This window comes from Marmota monax, unplaced genomic scaffold, assembly GCF_021218885.2.
Source record: "Marmota monax isolate L192 unplaced genomic scaffold, Marmota_monax_Labrador192_F-V1.1 WCK01_AAM20220418_F8-fsc00025, whole genome shotgun sequence".
NCBI lineage: Eukaryota > Metazoa > Chordata > Mammalia > Rodentia > Sciuridae > Marmota > Marmota monax.
In genome coordinates this window covers 2,378,603-2,391,153 of record NW_026691950.1, presented here as the reverse complement: position 1 = coordinate 2,391,153, position 12,551 = coordinate 2,378,603, and the positions used below count along the sequence as shown (strand labels likewise).

At 42.6% G+C, this 12,551-nt stretch overlaps 1 protein-coding gene across 8 annotated transcripts in view; it reads left to right on the top strand.

The window, feature by feature from the left end:
• Nucleotides 1–12,551, top strand: part of Rbm47 (RNA binding motif protein 47) — a 162,125-nt gene that overhangs the window by 73,213 nt on the left and 76,361 nt on the right. Inside the window, exon 1 of one of the 8 annotated variants that reach the window (XM_046453252.2) lies at nt 9,150–9,339. The exons of 5 other annotated variants lie outside the window; for them this stretch is intronic. The gene's annotated coding sequence lies outside the window, so the exon portion shown is untranslated. Of the gene's footprint in view, nt 1–9,149; nt 9,340–9,375; nt 9,597–10,478; nt 10,697–12,551 lie in introns of those variants that run through there. 2 more of the 8 variants (XM_046453267.2, XM_046453170.2) reach the window with 2 other exon arrangements.

Genomic DNA, 12,551 nt, shown 5'->3' with positions numbered 1-12,551 from the left:
GCTGAGAAATAACAGAAACAGAACAGCTGCATTGATTTCATCAAGAATAACAAAAATTCTGTGTCTGCAAAATAAACGAGGTCCTTTTGAAACTAAGATCAAGGTCAGCAAAATATAAAGGGACACCTTAAGCAAAGAATGAAGTGGTTATTAGGATGCCAGGCTAGAGTGAAAGTCACTAAACACAAACAGGGCCTTTAGATCTAAGATGCCAATACCAACTGATTTTTGTTCACCTCCACCTGTGTAATCAGTCATCACAGGATTCTTAGAGTCACAAAATATTGGAATTAGAACCATAGAACTGATGATGCTAATTAAAATGAACCTTCATTGAGTACTTACTATGTGTCAAGAATAAGAGAATTAGTTTACTTGTATGATCTCTTACTTGGTTACCCTGTTTTTATATCATCTACAATAATTCCATAGAGAAGGTGTTAGCTTTCCTATTTGGCAAATAAGGAAATAGTTTTAAATATAACTTGTACAAGGCTCAGTGAGTACCTGATGGAACTGGCACACATAATGTCTTAGCTTCTTTTCTGTTGCTATAACTGAATACCTGGCACTGGGTAACTTACAAAGGAAAGAAGTTCATGTCTCACAGTTTTAGAGACTGGGAAGTCCAAGAGCATGGTGCCAGCATTTTGGCATCTGGTGAGGGCCTTTTTGCTGCATTATAACCTGGCAAGGGGTATTACATAGAGAGTGCAAGTGTGCTAGCTTGGGTCTCTCCTCTTCTTATAGAGTAACTGATGCTATCATGGAGGCCCCACCCTCTGGCATCATACAATTCTAATTACCTCCCAGAGGTCTGCCTGCAAGTACCACTAATATTTGATTTTGGAGATTAAGTTTTTAATACATGAATTCCAGGAACATATCAAAACCATAGTATATGCCCAAGTCAGTCTAAGGTCAGAGTCAATCTCCCTCCCCCCATCCCCAACACCAGTACTGGGATTGAACCCAGGGGACTGAATTACTGAACTATATCCTCAACTCTTTTCATTTTGAAACCGGACCTCACTAAGTTGCCAAGGCTGGTCTGGAACCTGTGATCCTCCTGCCTTGGCCTCCCTAGCTGCTGGGATTACAGGCATGCACTGCTGTAGCTGGCCCAGAGTTTGTTTTTAAATTGCTATTCCTTACCAGGGCTGAGAGAACCTTGGAAAAGAAGCTTTCTGGACATTCTGGCCAGAGTTCTCAGGAGTTCTCCAAATCAGTTCAGTGGAAATGACAAAAGGTCATATTGAAAATGGTAAAACTTATACTCTGAAATAGAAGTCATGTATAATTTAATTGCAAATTATAAAGCATGTTGGGGGGTTCTCTGATAGCCTCCAGTTCTCTTGGCATTAGGGAGTTGACCAGAACACTTAGCCAGGGTGGTTGAGGGTGCAGTCTAATCAGATCTGGACCCTTACTGCCCTCTGCCCCTGGAACTGGGGCTTCTTGTGCTTCAGGTTTCAATCATTTTGAGAATTTTTAAAGAACACCAATACACAAGCACCAGTCCTTCAGTTCAGATTTAATTGGGTCGGGGGAACCCAGACATCAGTATTTTTGAAAACTCTGCAATTATGGACAACTACTGGCTTACACTTTTGCTTATTATTAGCCTGGCAAATAGCTATGTATCGCTCCTTCCTACCTAAGAGCATCATTTGTATTCTCAAGCAGCTGTTTCTGGTTTGGTTTTTCCTATGGTCTGTGAGGATGTATTGGGCTTTGAAAACCTTTTGACTCCTAGGAAGGAGTTATTTACTTAGCTCAGTGGAGGCCTGTCTGAAATAGATCACCTATTTACACTTCCCCAATTACATGTCTCATGAACCACAACGAAAGTTCCTCCTCATGACATTGCTAAAAATGCAAACATATATACATACTCAGTGAAAACTAGCGGGTTTAGAAAATATTCTAGCTTATTTTATTTACTTAGATTGTGTGTGTGTGTGTGTGTGTGTTTTGCTGGAAACTGAACCTTGGGCCTCACACATGCTGGTCAGGTACTCTACATCTGATCTTTACCCTCAGCCCTTCTGGCTTATTTTAAACTGTGTTTACCAAGTTTTCCAAATTAGACTACTATTTTAGACTGAAATAGCTGATTTCTTTGAAGAGGATCATAGCAAACACAAGATGACTCTCCAAGTAGAGAATGAGAGACTTGGCACATCAGTCTTTGTTAGCAAGATGGTTCTGGAACACCTACCTAAGTTTTAATACAATAGTCAACCAAACACTGGTGTTTGTATGTTTTGCCTATCTAAGAGTGGTTTTTACATTTTTAAGGAATTGGGGGATAAAAAGGGAAGCAAAATCTGTAACAGAAACTGTATGGCCTGCAATGCCTAAAATACTTACCACGTGGCTGTTGACAGGAAAAGTTTGCCAGTCGTTTTCTAGGTGACCTTCACGAATAGACCTCAGCACTTCTCAAGGCAAATCTCTTTCAGAAATGTTAAAAAGGCCCGTGGCTCACACACCGTAAGTTTAAATTCTGTATTCCTTGTGCTTTGGAGAACGCTGAAAATGGAGAGAGGCAGCCAGGCTGGTGGGAAGCAGAAGGGGTCTCCTCACCTCTGTATCCAAATACCACAAAGCAGGCAGGGCCCTGTGACTTTGCTCTGAAGGTGAAAGTGAGGCCTCAGGTCCAGAGTCTGTGCATTCTGCACTTGGCTTTGGGAACTTAATGAGTCACAGTTCTGGCTGTGTCCTCCTTGACATTCATGCAGAGGTCATAAGAATAAATTCTAAAGGCCCCTTGAAGGGGACAGCTCTGGAAATCCCTGGTCATCTAAGGCCATCTCAGGAGGGAGCCCACGCTCGCAACTCAGCTTGTCCTCTCTCCTCTTGCTGCCACTGAAGGGCTCTAGATTGAGCAGAGAAAGGGGCTGACCTGGGAGAGGGGGCAGGAAGGCCCGAGGGCAAGGCTGGTCCAGTGTCTGCTCGCTGCAGCACTTCCAGGTGGGCCTGGGTCAACACGAAGTTGGTAGTTTCTCTTCATGACTCTTCTTTTGCTTTCTGATGCTCGTTGGCCAGCGTCCAGATGCCTTGGCCTTCCCCAGACCTTTCTCCCTGAGCTTACTCTCTAGGCTAGCATCAGTCTTGGCTTCTAAAGTGTACTTCTCAATTATCACTGGGCATCTTCCCCCCACCCCCATCTTTCTCTCCTTGCTCCCTCCTCCAGGCTAATTTTCTTTTCTTTTCTGTTTTTGGTAATGGGGATTGAGCCCCGGGGCACTTTACTATTGAGCCATACTGGTCCTTTTTATTTTGAGACCTGGTCCTGCTAAATTGCTGAAAGTCCCACTAAATTACCTAAGCTGGTCTCTAACCCATAATCCTCCTGCCTCAGCCTCCCAACCCCTCAGGGGCCATCCAGATTGATTTTCAAAGCACTTGGTTTCTGTATAAACTATTGTTAGCATAATCCAGTGTGCCTCACTTTCAATACAGACTCACATTTATAATAGACAAATAAAATATTTGAAAGGTAATTCTGCCTTTTGTTAAAGAAATCTTTCCATGTCAGAGATTAGACTCTCTTCCTATGTTTATCGCTTTCTACATTAAATTATAGCAATCGGTTATTGGAGGAAGTCCCTTGGTTTTGGAGGAAGTCTCTTGGGGTAGTTGGGTGCAAGCAAATTCATTTCTGTATTTGCAGACCTTTCGGCATAGTGAAGTGCATGTCTTTGCCTCCATGCTGGATCATAAAACAGTTAACTTTCCCTAGTTTGTTTGCTATCCAGCTCAAGCTCACTAAATATACCCATGGCCTGGCTCATGATCAGACAAAAGATAGTAACTTGGTTTATGGCAATGGTTGTATTTGCTCCAGTTGGTACACATGAATTTAGACAAATACCCAATTCATTCTAGAAGATGATTCTAGCTCAGTCCTAGGTTCCTAGTGGCTACCAGCTAATGGTAAAGAACAGTGTCAGTGCACCATTGCTCTGTGCTAGGATTCCCAGCTTGGGACAGGAAGTATCTGTTAGCTCCAAGTCCAAAGCTGCTGGCAGTTCTGGATAGATTTCCCTGACACACATGGTTCTTACAGCCTTGGGTGTCACTGTGGCTCTTGTAGCAGAACACACAGCTGTGAGACACAGAAAGAAGATGAGCAACTGAAGTTGATTTACTAAAATTTGAGATGCAAATATGCAGAAAAGCCAGCCATCTTTGGGAATCTCCATTATTCAGAATGCAGTATAAACCTGAGTTATGAGTTATAAGCTGAGATTTTTGGAGGCTGAGCAAGTGGGTTCCAATCTTGCCTTCTACCAATAATTGGCTTCACTTGACATTTGTTGGGTTTTGTTTCTTTGCTGGTATGAGGAAATGGGGATTATAAAAAAGTATTTGCCATGTAGATTTTGGGGAGGAAATTCTATATGTCAAGAATTTAGCACTGTGTCTGATATACAATGAGTGCTTAATAAACGCTGGTCTTAGTGTTTCCTCACATGTGAGGGACATGGTCTAGTACATTGTTTCTCAAATTTTTAGGGCCCTGGACATCTTAACAAAAAGCAGATAAAATGTCAACTTCATATAAACAGTAAATAATCTTTAAATATGTCCCAAATATTGAATGAGACATGGTATCCTAAAATATCACCTTTACTTACTAAATCTGGCAACCCTATCTTTATGTTCTTAAAAGTTATTGAGGAATGAAACATGCTTTTGTTTATATAAGTTGTATCTGTTGATATTTATTGCTCTAGAGATTAAAGAAATTAAAAATATCTATTAATTTCTTTAAAATCACAAGTTAACTTTTATGATAACATAAATGACATTTTTAATGAAAAATAACTATTTCCAAGAAGAATAGTGAGAAGAGTGTATTGTTTATTTTGCACATCTCTTTAATGATGAATTTGCTAGAATTCCACTGTATTCTCATATTTGTTCCTACTTCAGTCTGTTGAGGTATGTTGTTTGCACTGAAGTTTATGAAGAAAATTCAACCTCACAAAACGAGTGGTTGGAAAAGGGAGGGATGTTTTAGTAATCTTTTCTGATAATTGTGAACATTCTTTTTTGATGCTAAATCTAGACTCTACAAGGGATGGCTTCTTAAAGAGCGGTTGCAGTATGCAGTCTCTATGCATATCAATGACATTTTCATGTTCTGTTACATTAAAATCCTTGGCTTATCTTGTTTTTTGAAGATAAGTCATATGCTTCTATAACATCATGCATTGGTCATTTGAAAAATACGGGTTCACTGAGTTGTGAAAGATCTTCCAAATATTGACACATTCCATTATACAGTACAATGTTAAAATCTGCTAGTATCAGAACTGGTCTCATCAGAGAAGTCTTTATTTATTGGCAAGTTGTCAAGCTCATGGTGGTAATGCAAGTTCCCCCCTCCCAATTTTAACTTTATTTGAAAGCTGGAATTGCTTATTGAAAACAAATACCATCTATCACATTCTTTGAAGTGACAGGCACATTTCTTACATTTTCAAGAAAATGTCTGACAAATATCCAAGGCTGAATAACCATGGTTGATTCTTCCAAGTACAGAGGATGTTCCAGGTCATGAAAGTGGTCAGTTCTACCGCAGGTCATTCAAGTGATTCTCCTGAGTCAGCTGTCCTAATTTGGTCCACAGTAGAAGCACTGTATTAAAAGCACTGTACTTAAAAGTTGGGATTTAATAAAATTAATATTATACTTCTTTATTAAATAAATTATTTGTGGGGGAGGGTTGCTAAGGATCAAACCCACTCTACCCCAGGCTACATTACCAGCCCTCAAATACATTTTTTTTAAGTTGTAAATGAACACAATACCTTTATTTTAGTTATTTGTTTTTACGTGGTGCTGAGGATCCAACCCAGTGCCTCTCACACATGCTAGGCAAGGGCTCAGCCACTGCGCCACAACCTCAGCCCTCAAATACATTCTTAAGGGAATTATCTTAAAAACAAAACCCAAAACAAACAAACAAAGAAAACAACTCTGCTGTAATCCTAGAGACTACAGGAGGCTAAGGCAGGAGGGTATAAAGTCCAAGGCTAGCCTTGGAAACATAGGGAGACCCTATATTAAAAAAAAAGTATAAAAGGACTTGGGGAGGTAACTGAGTGGTAGGGCACCCCTGGGCTCTGTCCCCAGTGTGTCTGGTAATGAAAAATGCCATGACTACTAGTACTCTGGGTGACACTGCCTTTTACAGTGCCGGCAGTTTTACCCACCACTGCCTTTGCATCACTAGTGCAAATGCCAATGTAGTGAAAAGGCAAATATGTTAGTATTAAGAGTCGTGGTGACGGGGCTGGGGATGTGGCTCAAGCGGTGGCGCGCTCGCCTGGCATGCGTGTGGCCCGGGTTCGATCCTCAGCACCACATACAAACGAAGATGTTGTGTCCGCCAAATACTAAAAAAAAATAAATATTTAAAAAAAAAAAAAAAGAGTCGTGGTGACAATGAGGGTCTCCTACCATTTTCCGTGTCACCACGACTCTTAATACTAACATAAAATTATATATAAGATGGTGTGAGGGGGAAGAAAAAAGAGAGAGAGAGAAATGTGTCACAGTAGATTGGGTAGAAAGAGGGGAGGGGAGGGGGGGATAGAAGGGTAGCAGAATACAATTGACACTAGTATGGCCCTATGTATAAATGTGGCTGTATAACCAATGTGATCCTGCAATCTGTACACGTGGGAAAATAAGATTAAGATTACGTACCCCATTTGAATCAAATGTATGATATGTCAAGATCATTGTAATGTTTTGAGCAACTAATAAAAAAATAAATAAAAAAAAAAGTCGTGGTGATCTCCCAGGGTTCCGGGTATCTCACTTTGAGAACTGCTAGTCTAGAGGATGGTGTCCCAGCCCCAACAAAAGACAGCTCTGGACAGTGTAGATTTATCATGTGCTCCGCTCCCCTGTCCAGGGGCTGCTGGAACTGCCTCTCTGGTCTGGGTTGAGCTTGGCTGGGCAGTGAGCAGTTTCTGAGGGTCACACTCATGACACTCTTTGAAACCCTCTCCAGAGAACTGAAGGGACTTGAGTGATTCACAGACGTTCCAGGGCCTTTGGAGCTCCTGGGAGACTTAGATGCTCCAGATGCCATGTCCACCTATCCTTTCTCCTATTCTCTGGTGTGCAAGGGAGCTCAAAACCCCCTTCAGAATCTGAAATCATTCTGTTGGCCAAATATATATTAGCCTTACAGATAACCAGGTGGGACTAGATGTTTTAGAATAAGCCTGGGGTGATAGAGCAGTGATTTCCAGAGGTCAATTATTCTGCCCTATCAGAACTCTGTAGTTGAAAATTCCAGTTCTAACACTGCACATTAGATTCACAGAGACAATGGGACAAAAAAAGAGGACTTAGAATTGGTGACCAGAGGTGGGAAATGTTAATTTAGGGAAGATTTTTTTTTTTTTCCTTTTTGTGGTGCTAGGGATCAAAGTCCAGGGCCTTGCACGTCTGAGGCAAGGACTCTATCACTGACTCACATCCCCAGCGTGCCCCCTCCCCCCCCCGCCCCCACATTGGGGATTGCTTTATTTGTTTTCGTTTTTTTGCAGTTCTGGGGATTGAACCCAGGGCTTCATGCATGTTAGGCAAGTGCTCTACCACTGAGCTACACCCCTAGCCCCGGGGGAAATGTTATTCTGAAGCATTTATATTATGCAGTAGTCACAGTTCTTTTTTCAGGGACACAGACTTTCGTCTCTGAACAGCATGATATCATCTTTGAGTACAGTAGCTGACCCAGCGCCAGGTGGAACACAGAAACAGCCTACGAGGTTGAAAGCCAAATATCAAATTTGGGACCACAGAGAAACTGATCAAAAACAGGTGACCTGAAGTGGGGCAACCCGTGCTATTTGGTTGGACTTTGTGGTTACACGAGAGCCTTGATAATAGAGTTTGTCAATAGCTTTGAACAGTTCTAGATGGTTGTAGGAATAAGAAGAAAAGGTGGAGGGGCAGGGAGTGGGGAGGGTGAAGAGGCCAAGGAGCGAGTGAGGAAGAACAGGGCCAAATGGGTTTTAAACCCATGGGAGGAGAAAATGGACGCAGGTGTACCTTGACAGGCGGTAGACACATTCCTAGGGTGAGGAGGCCAGAGGGCGCAGGGGAGGTGTGACTCAGGCAGGGACCAGGCACTGTACCATTGCATTGGCTGGGTGTGCTTGGGCAGCCTTTCTCTGCCTCTGTCTCCTCATCTGTCTGATTGAACTAAAGGAGATCTTTCATATCCAGCACATGGTAATGTTGGACATCTAATAGATAATACTTGTTTTTTCGCATGATAGGATGGCTCACTTTTTGCTATCTTGTCTTGTAATTCACTTTTCTTGTTTAAAAAAAAAAACTACACTAAAGCCCCCAAGTCTGGCCTTTTTTAATACAGAAATTTACTCCACTGCACCTCTGCTTTGGATTTTGATGTTGTGTCTTTGAATTTTACTCATCCGAATTCGATTATATTCCTCTGTGGTAACGCACTAACCTCCAAGCTGAGGTGGGGATTGGCTCCTGTTGGGTTTTCCCTGGAGTAAGATACACAGGGACAGGAGCAGCCCAAAAGAGGGTTCTAGAGGAAGAGCTAGACCCCAAAATTAGAATGAAAGGTTGGCCAGCCCAGAGGGAAGAGGGAAGGAAATGGGGGAAGGATCTTCAAGGAAAATGTGCCACAGTTGTCAAGGAGAGCAGATCATCTGAGGTGGGGACTTGGGTGGCACCGAGAAGAGGTGCATTGGGTGTGAGGAGCTGGTCCAGCCCTTGACTGGCAGCAGGGAAATTCTGGCCTGTCTGGAACGCCCAGGTCCCGTGCCTGTCCTGCGGGCAGTGGCCCCGCGATGTTGCACCTGTTGTCGAATCTGTCTCAGTTCTCTCCCCTGTAGAACCTGGCTCCTGCACTGGGCAGATTGATGTGTCACTCAAACACTAGAAGAAATGGAATGAGGAGGATCATCAGCCTCTGCCACATTCCCATCGTGTCTCTGGACGAAACAAGGCAGGAAAGGAAAGGGAAAAAAGACAGAAGGAAAGAGAGAGCAAGGTGGGGGAGGGGTGTAAAAGGCAGGTTAGCTAACTGTGTTAGAGGGCAAGATGGGGAGAATTGTGTAAGCCTGAAGAGATGACAGCCTGGGGCTGGCCGCCCTGACACCACACCCCTGAGCAGGCCGATAAATGGTCATTTGTGATACCCACCCAAACAGATTAGTCAGTCAGACCAGGAGGAGGGAAGTCAATTGCCCTTAGTCACAGAGCTAACCTGAAACTTCTGTAACTTGAGGAAATGGAAGAGGAGAAGAGGGGACCCATGCACGTAAGGTAGGGGGTGCTTCACAGTTGCCACAGCCCTTCAAACCCTGTTTTGGAGATAAAAGAGGTGCTGTGTGCTCAGAGTTGGAGAGTTGTCAGTTCTTCGTGATAAATCTTCAATGGCTCTGGATATTTTTTTAAAATTATATCTTGTAGATGAGGAAACAGGCTCAGAGAGGTGGAGGTACTTGCTCAAGGTCACAAAGCTGGGAGTGTAGGAAAACCATGATCTCAGTTTTCTTTCCACCCCAGCAGACATCTTCAAGGTATGAAATGCAGAATTTTGAGTGCTCTTGGGGACTGAGGTATGGGTGGGGACAAGAGCATGGGTTTTCTTATTTACCTAACCTGTCTCTGGGTGATGCCAAAGCCAAAGCAAACTCGTGCTTCTTCTCTTGGTCTTCCCTTGGTCTCCCTGTAGTGAGCAGGCTTGTCAGAAACAAAATAATTCTATTTTCTCACTTCTCAGACTGGCCCACTAACTAGTAGCTCCAAGAGCAGGTAGGTGCATGTCACCCACACGGACTCTGGACTTGGTCCATCTGCTAAGTCCTTTCTCTAAAACCAGGCAGACAGACAAGCTCTGGGCTCCCCTCTTGATCTGGTTAACCCTGGTGGTATAGAGAAGCACCTGACATTTTGGGTATGCCGATAGCTTGGTGCCAGCAAGTTTCTGTTATCCTCCAGTTGTAATTGTTAACTTGAATGGAATGCAAAACTTCTGGTTTGCAGCAGTTGGTTTTTAACTGTGAATAACTTGAGGGATATGGGAAAAGGGAAGTGAGTACATTTTGTTATTGTAGAAGATGGTTTCTGAGAAACTTTCCGAGCTGCACTTGCCTCTGATAACTGGAAATACTGTATGTGGTCGCCATCTAGTTGCTACTGTCTCTGGACTCACCGCTGAATTCCACCCTTTATTAAGTTTGCCTTTGACACCTTTTTCAGTTTGGCAAGCCAAGACTTGCTTGGGGATTAGAACAACGAGCTTATCATAATGCCACCTTCAAAACAAAACAAAAAAAAGAGCCCTCATGCTCCCAGGGTTAAGTTTTATTTCTAGAAGCCCTTGTGGCTTAGCTTCCTCCCCACCCTCTGCAAATTTGGGATCTTTTTCCCCCCTTAAAAGGAAGTGTGGAAATAGAGCCCGCTTGTTCATTGACATTATTGTACATCGCATGATATCTTTGGGACCATTATATTGTGTTCTCTCAATGGTGTTTGCTCTGAGGGTGGGACACAGGCTGTTTAGTGTCTCGTAAAACATTTACCAAAAGCACTGAGCCATGGTTTTGAAGGGCATTCCGTTGCCAGCGTGTGGGAGGAGAGAGCGAGCAGGGGAAAGAGAGCGCCAGGTGTTTGGCAGGTACTCGTTCATACTTTAATATTTATTAATATTTAAAATTGCAGACTCCATAAGATTCGGGCTCCCTTCTCTCGAAGGGACAAGGGTGGTGAGTGGGGGAGATTGGGGCGGGAGGCAGAAGGAATTTCTTTGCAAATTCTGTTTTCTGGTGGCTCCGAGTCCCTGGAGAATTGTAATCTTCAGTTTCCATCAAACATTTTCGGTTTTACTAGAAGGACGTGTGTGTCATGGAGAGTGAGCTAAACTCTATCTGTGCTTCGGTTTTTACCGGGGACGGGATCAGAGGCTAGTATTTGCTTCAGCAAGGAATCGGGAGCCAGGTGCCAGTATCACCTTGGGTTCTGCACCTGCGTATGTCGGTGACTCATTCCTTTTAAAGATTTTGCTAAATGGTGGCTCTGGTTTCACGAAAATACTTTTAAAACTTTCTATCCCTGCTCCTTGTTAAACTTAGACAAGATAGTAACAAGTTAAAGGTCAGCTGGAAAGACGGCTTCTTATCAAATCTGTGTTTCTATGACAGAGCAGCTTGAGAGTGGTTTCCATACCCTGGTGATGGCTTGGGGGAAACTAATGAATAAATATTCCTGCTAATGTTAAGTCTTTCTATTCTATTTTTTTTTTTTTTTTGGTAAAAAATTTTAGCATACATGATAAAGCTAGAACCTTAATCAGCTGTTTACATTTGGTTGACCCTAATAGTGCTATATGCTGAAACTGTGACTATGTTATTAGTAGCTAAACCCAAACAGTCAGTAGGAAAATCTAGAAACAGAGTTGCTCCATAAGGTTTTTGTAACCAACAGTTCTTGGGGAAAGGTGTCGCAGTATAATGTAAGAAATAGCAGGAGCATATGGAACATTTGGTCTGCTCACTGTGGCAGATGTGGGCACAGATTTGAAGAGCCTCTTGATTATGAAGGAACCGGATGTGAATCCATTTTTGCCTGGTGACACTGGCAAGGGTCTTCTGACAAGTTTCCAGTTGTAAAATGGCCAGGAGAAATGATCTGTTTCAGAATTACAGGAAATGTCCCCCATGGGAAAACCTTCTGGTTTGGCTTTGTGTATTTAGGCAAATAGGACTGGATCTAACAACTGTGGAGGAGTTCACGGGAGGAAGGGTGGGTGGGTTTGATATCTTTTTATGTGCAAAGCTGAAACGAGTTTAGCAGTAAGCCATTTTGCTCCCTTGACCACTGAGAGTTTACGTAACTTTCGACAGGTGGATTAACCTTTTCTTACCTCTCTTAAGATTTCAAAACAAGGATATGCAAACTTCCCTGTCACATAGATGCATTTAGATTGCTCAAGCCGTTGTGAAGCTCTTGACCTTCTGCGATAGCACATTAATTCAAAATATAGACCCCATCACTGGAAGAGCTTATGCATTCCTACCACACTTTCTCAAGTTCATTGGTGTTAAGTCTGAACATTATATTAGGGGGAAAATGTGAAAACAAATCATTTCTAGATAATCATTGCTTCCTGCTTTGCCTTTATGTCATTAGGAAAACTTTATTCTGTGCAGTTCCTTCTTTTGGTTTTTAGAGATTTTAAATTCGACGAATCTGTGTAGAATTGTAATCAAGATCACTGAAGGTTACCTGCACAATTCTTGTCAGGGGTCAGTACAGTTTCACAGTAGTTTGTTGATGGATCAAATCGTGCATTAAATTAAGCCCTGAATAACTTGGCCCACATCCCTGGCATTTTAAACTTTACTGCTGTTAAATAAGAGTTGATAATAATGCTTTTATGTCAGGTCCTCTTTACAAGGTATATATTGAGTAACTTCTCTCTTCAAGGGTTGTTGTTACGTGTCCATCTGTCCTTTAGACTACTAGTTATTCTT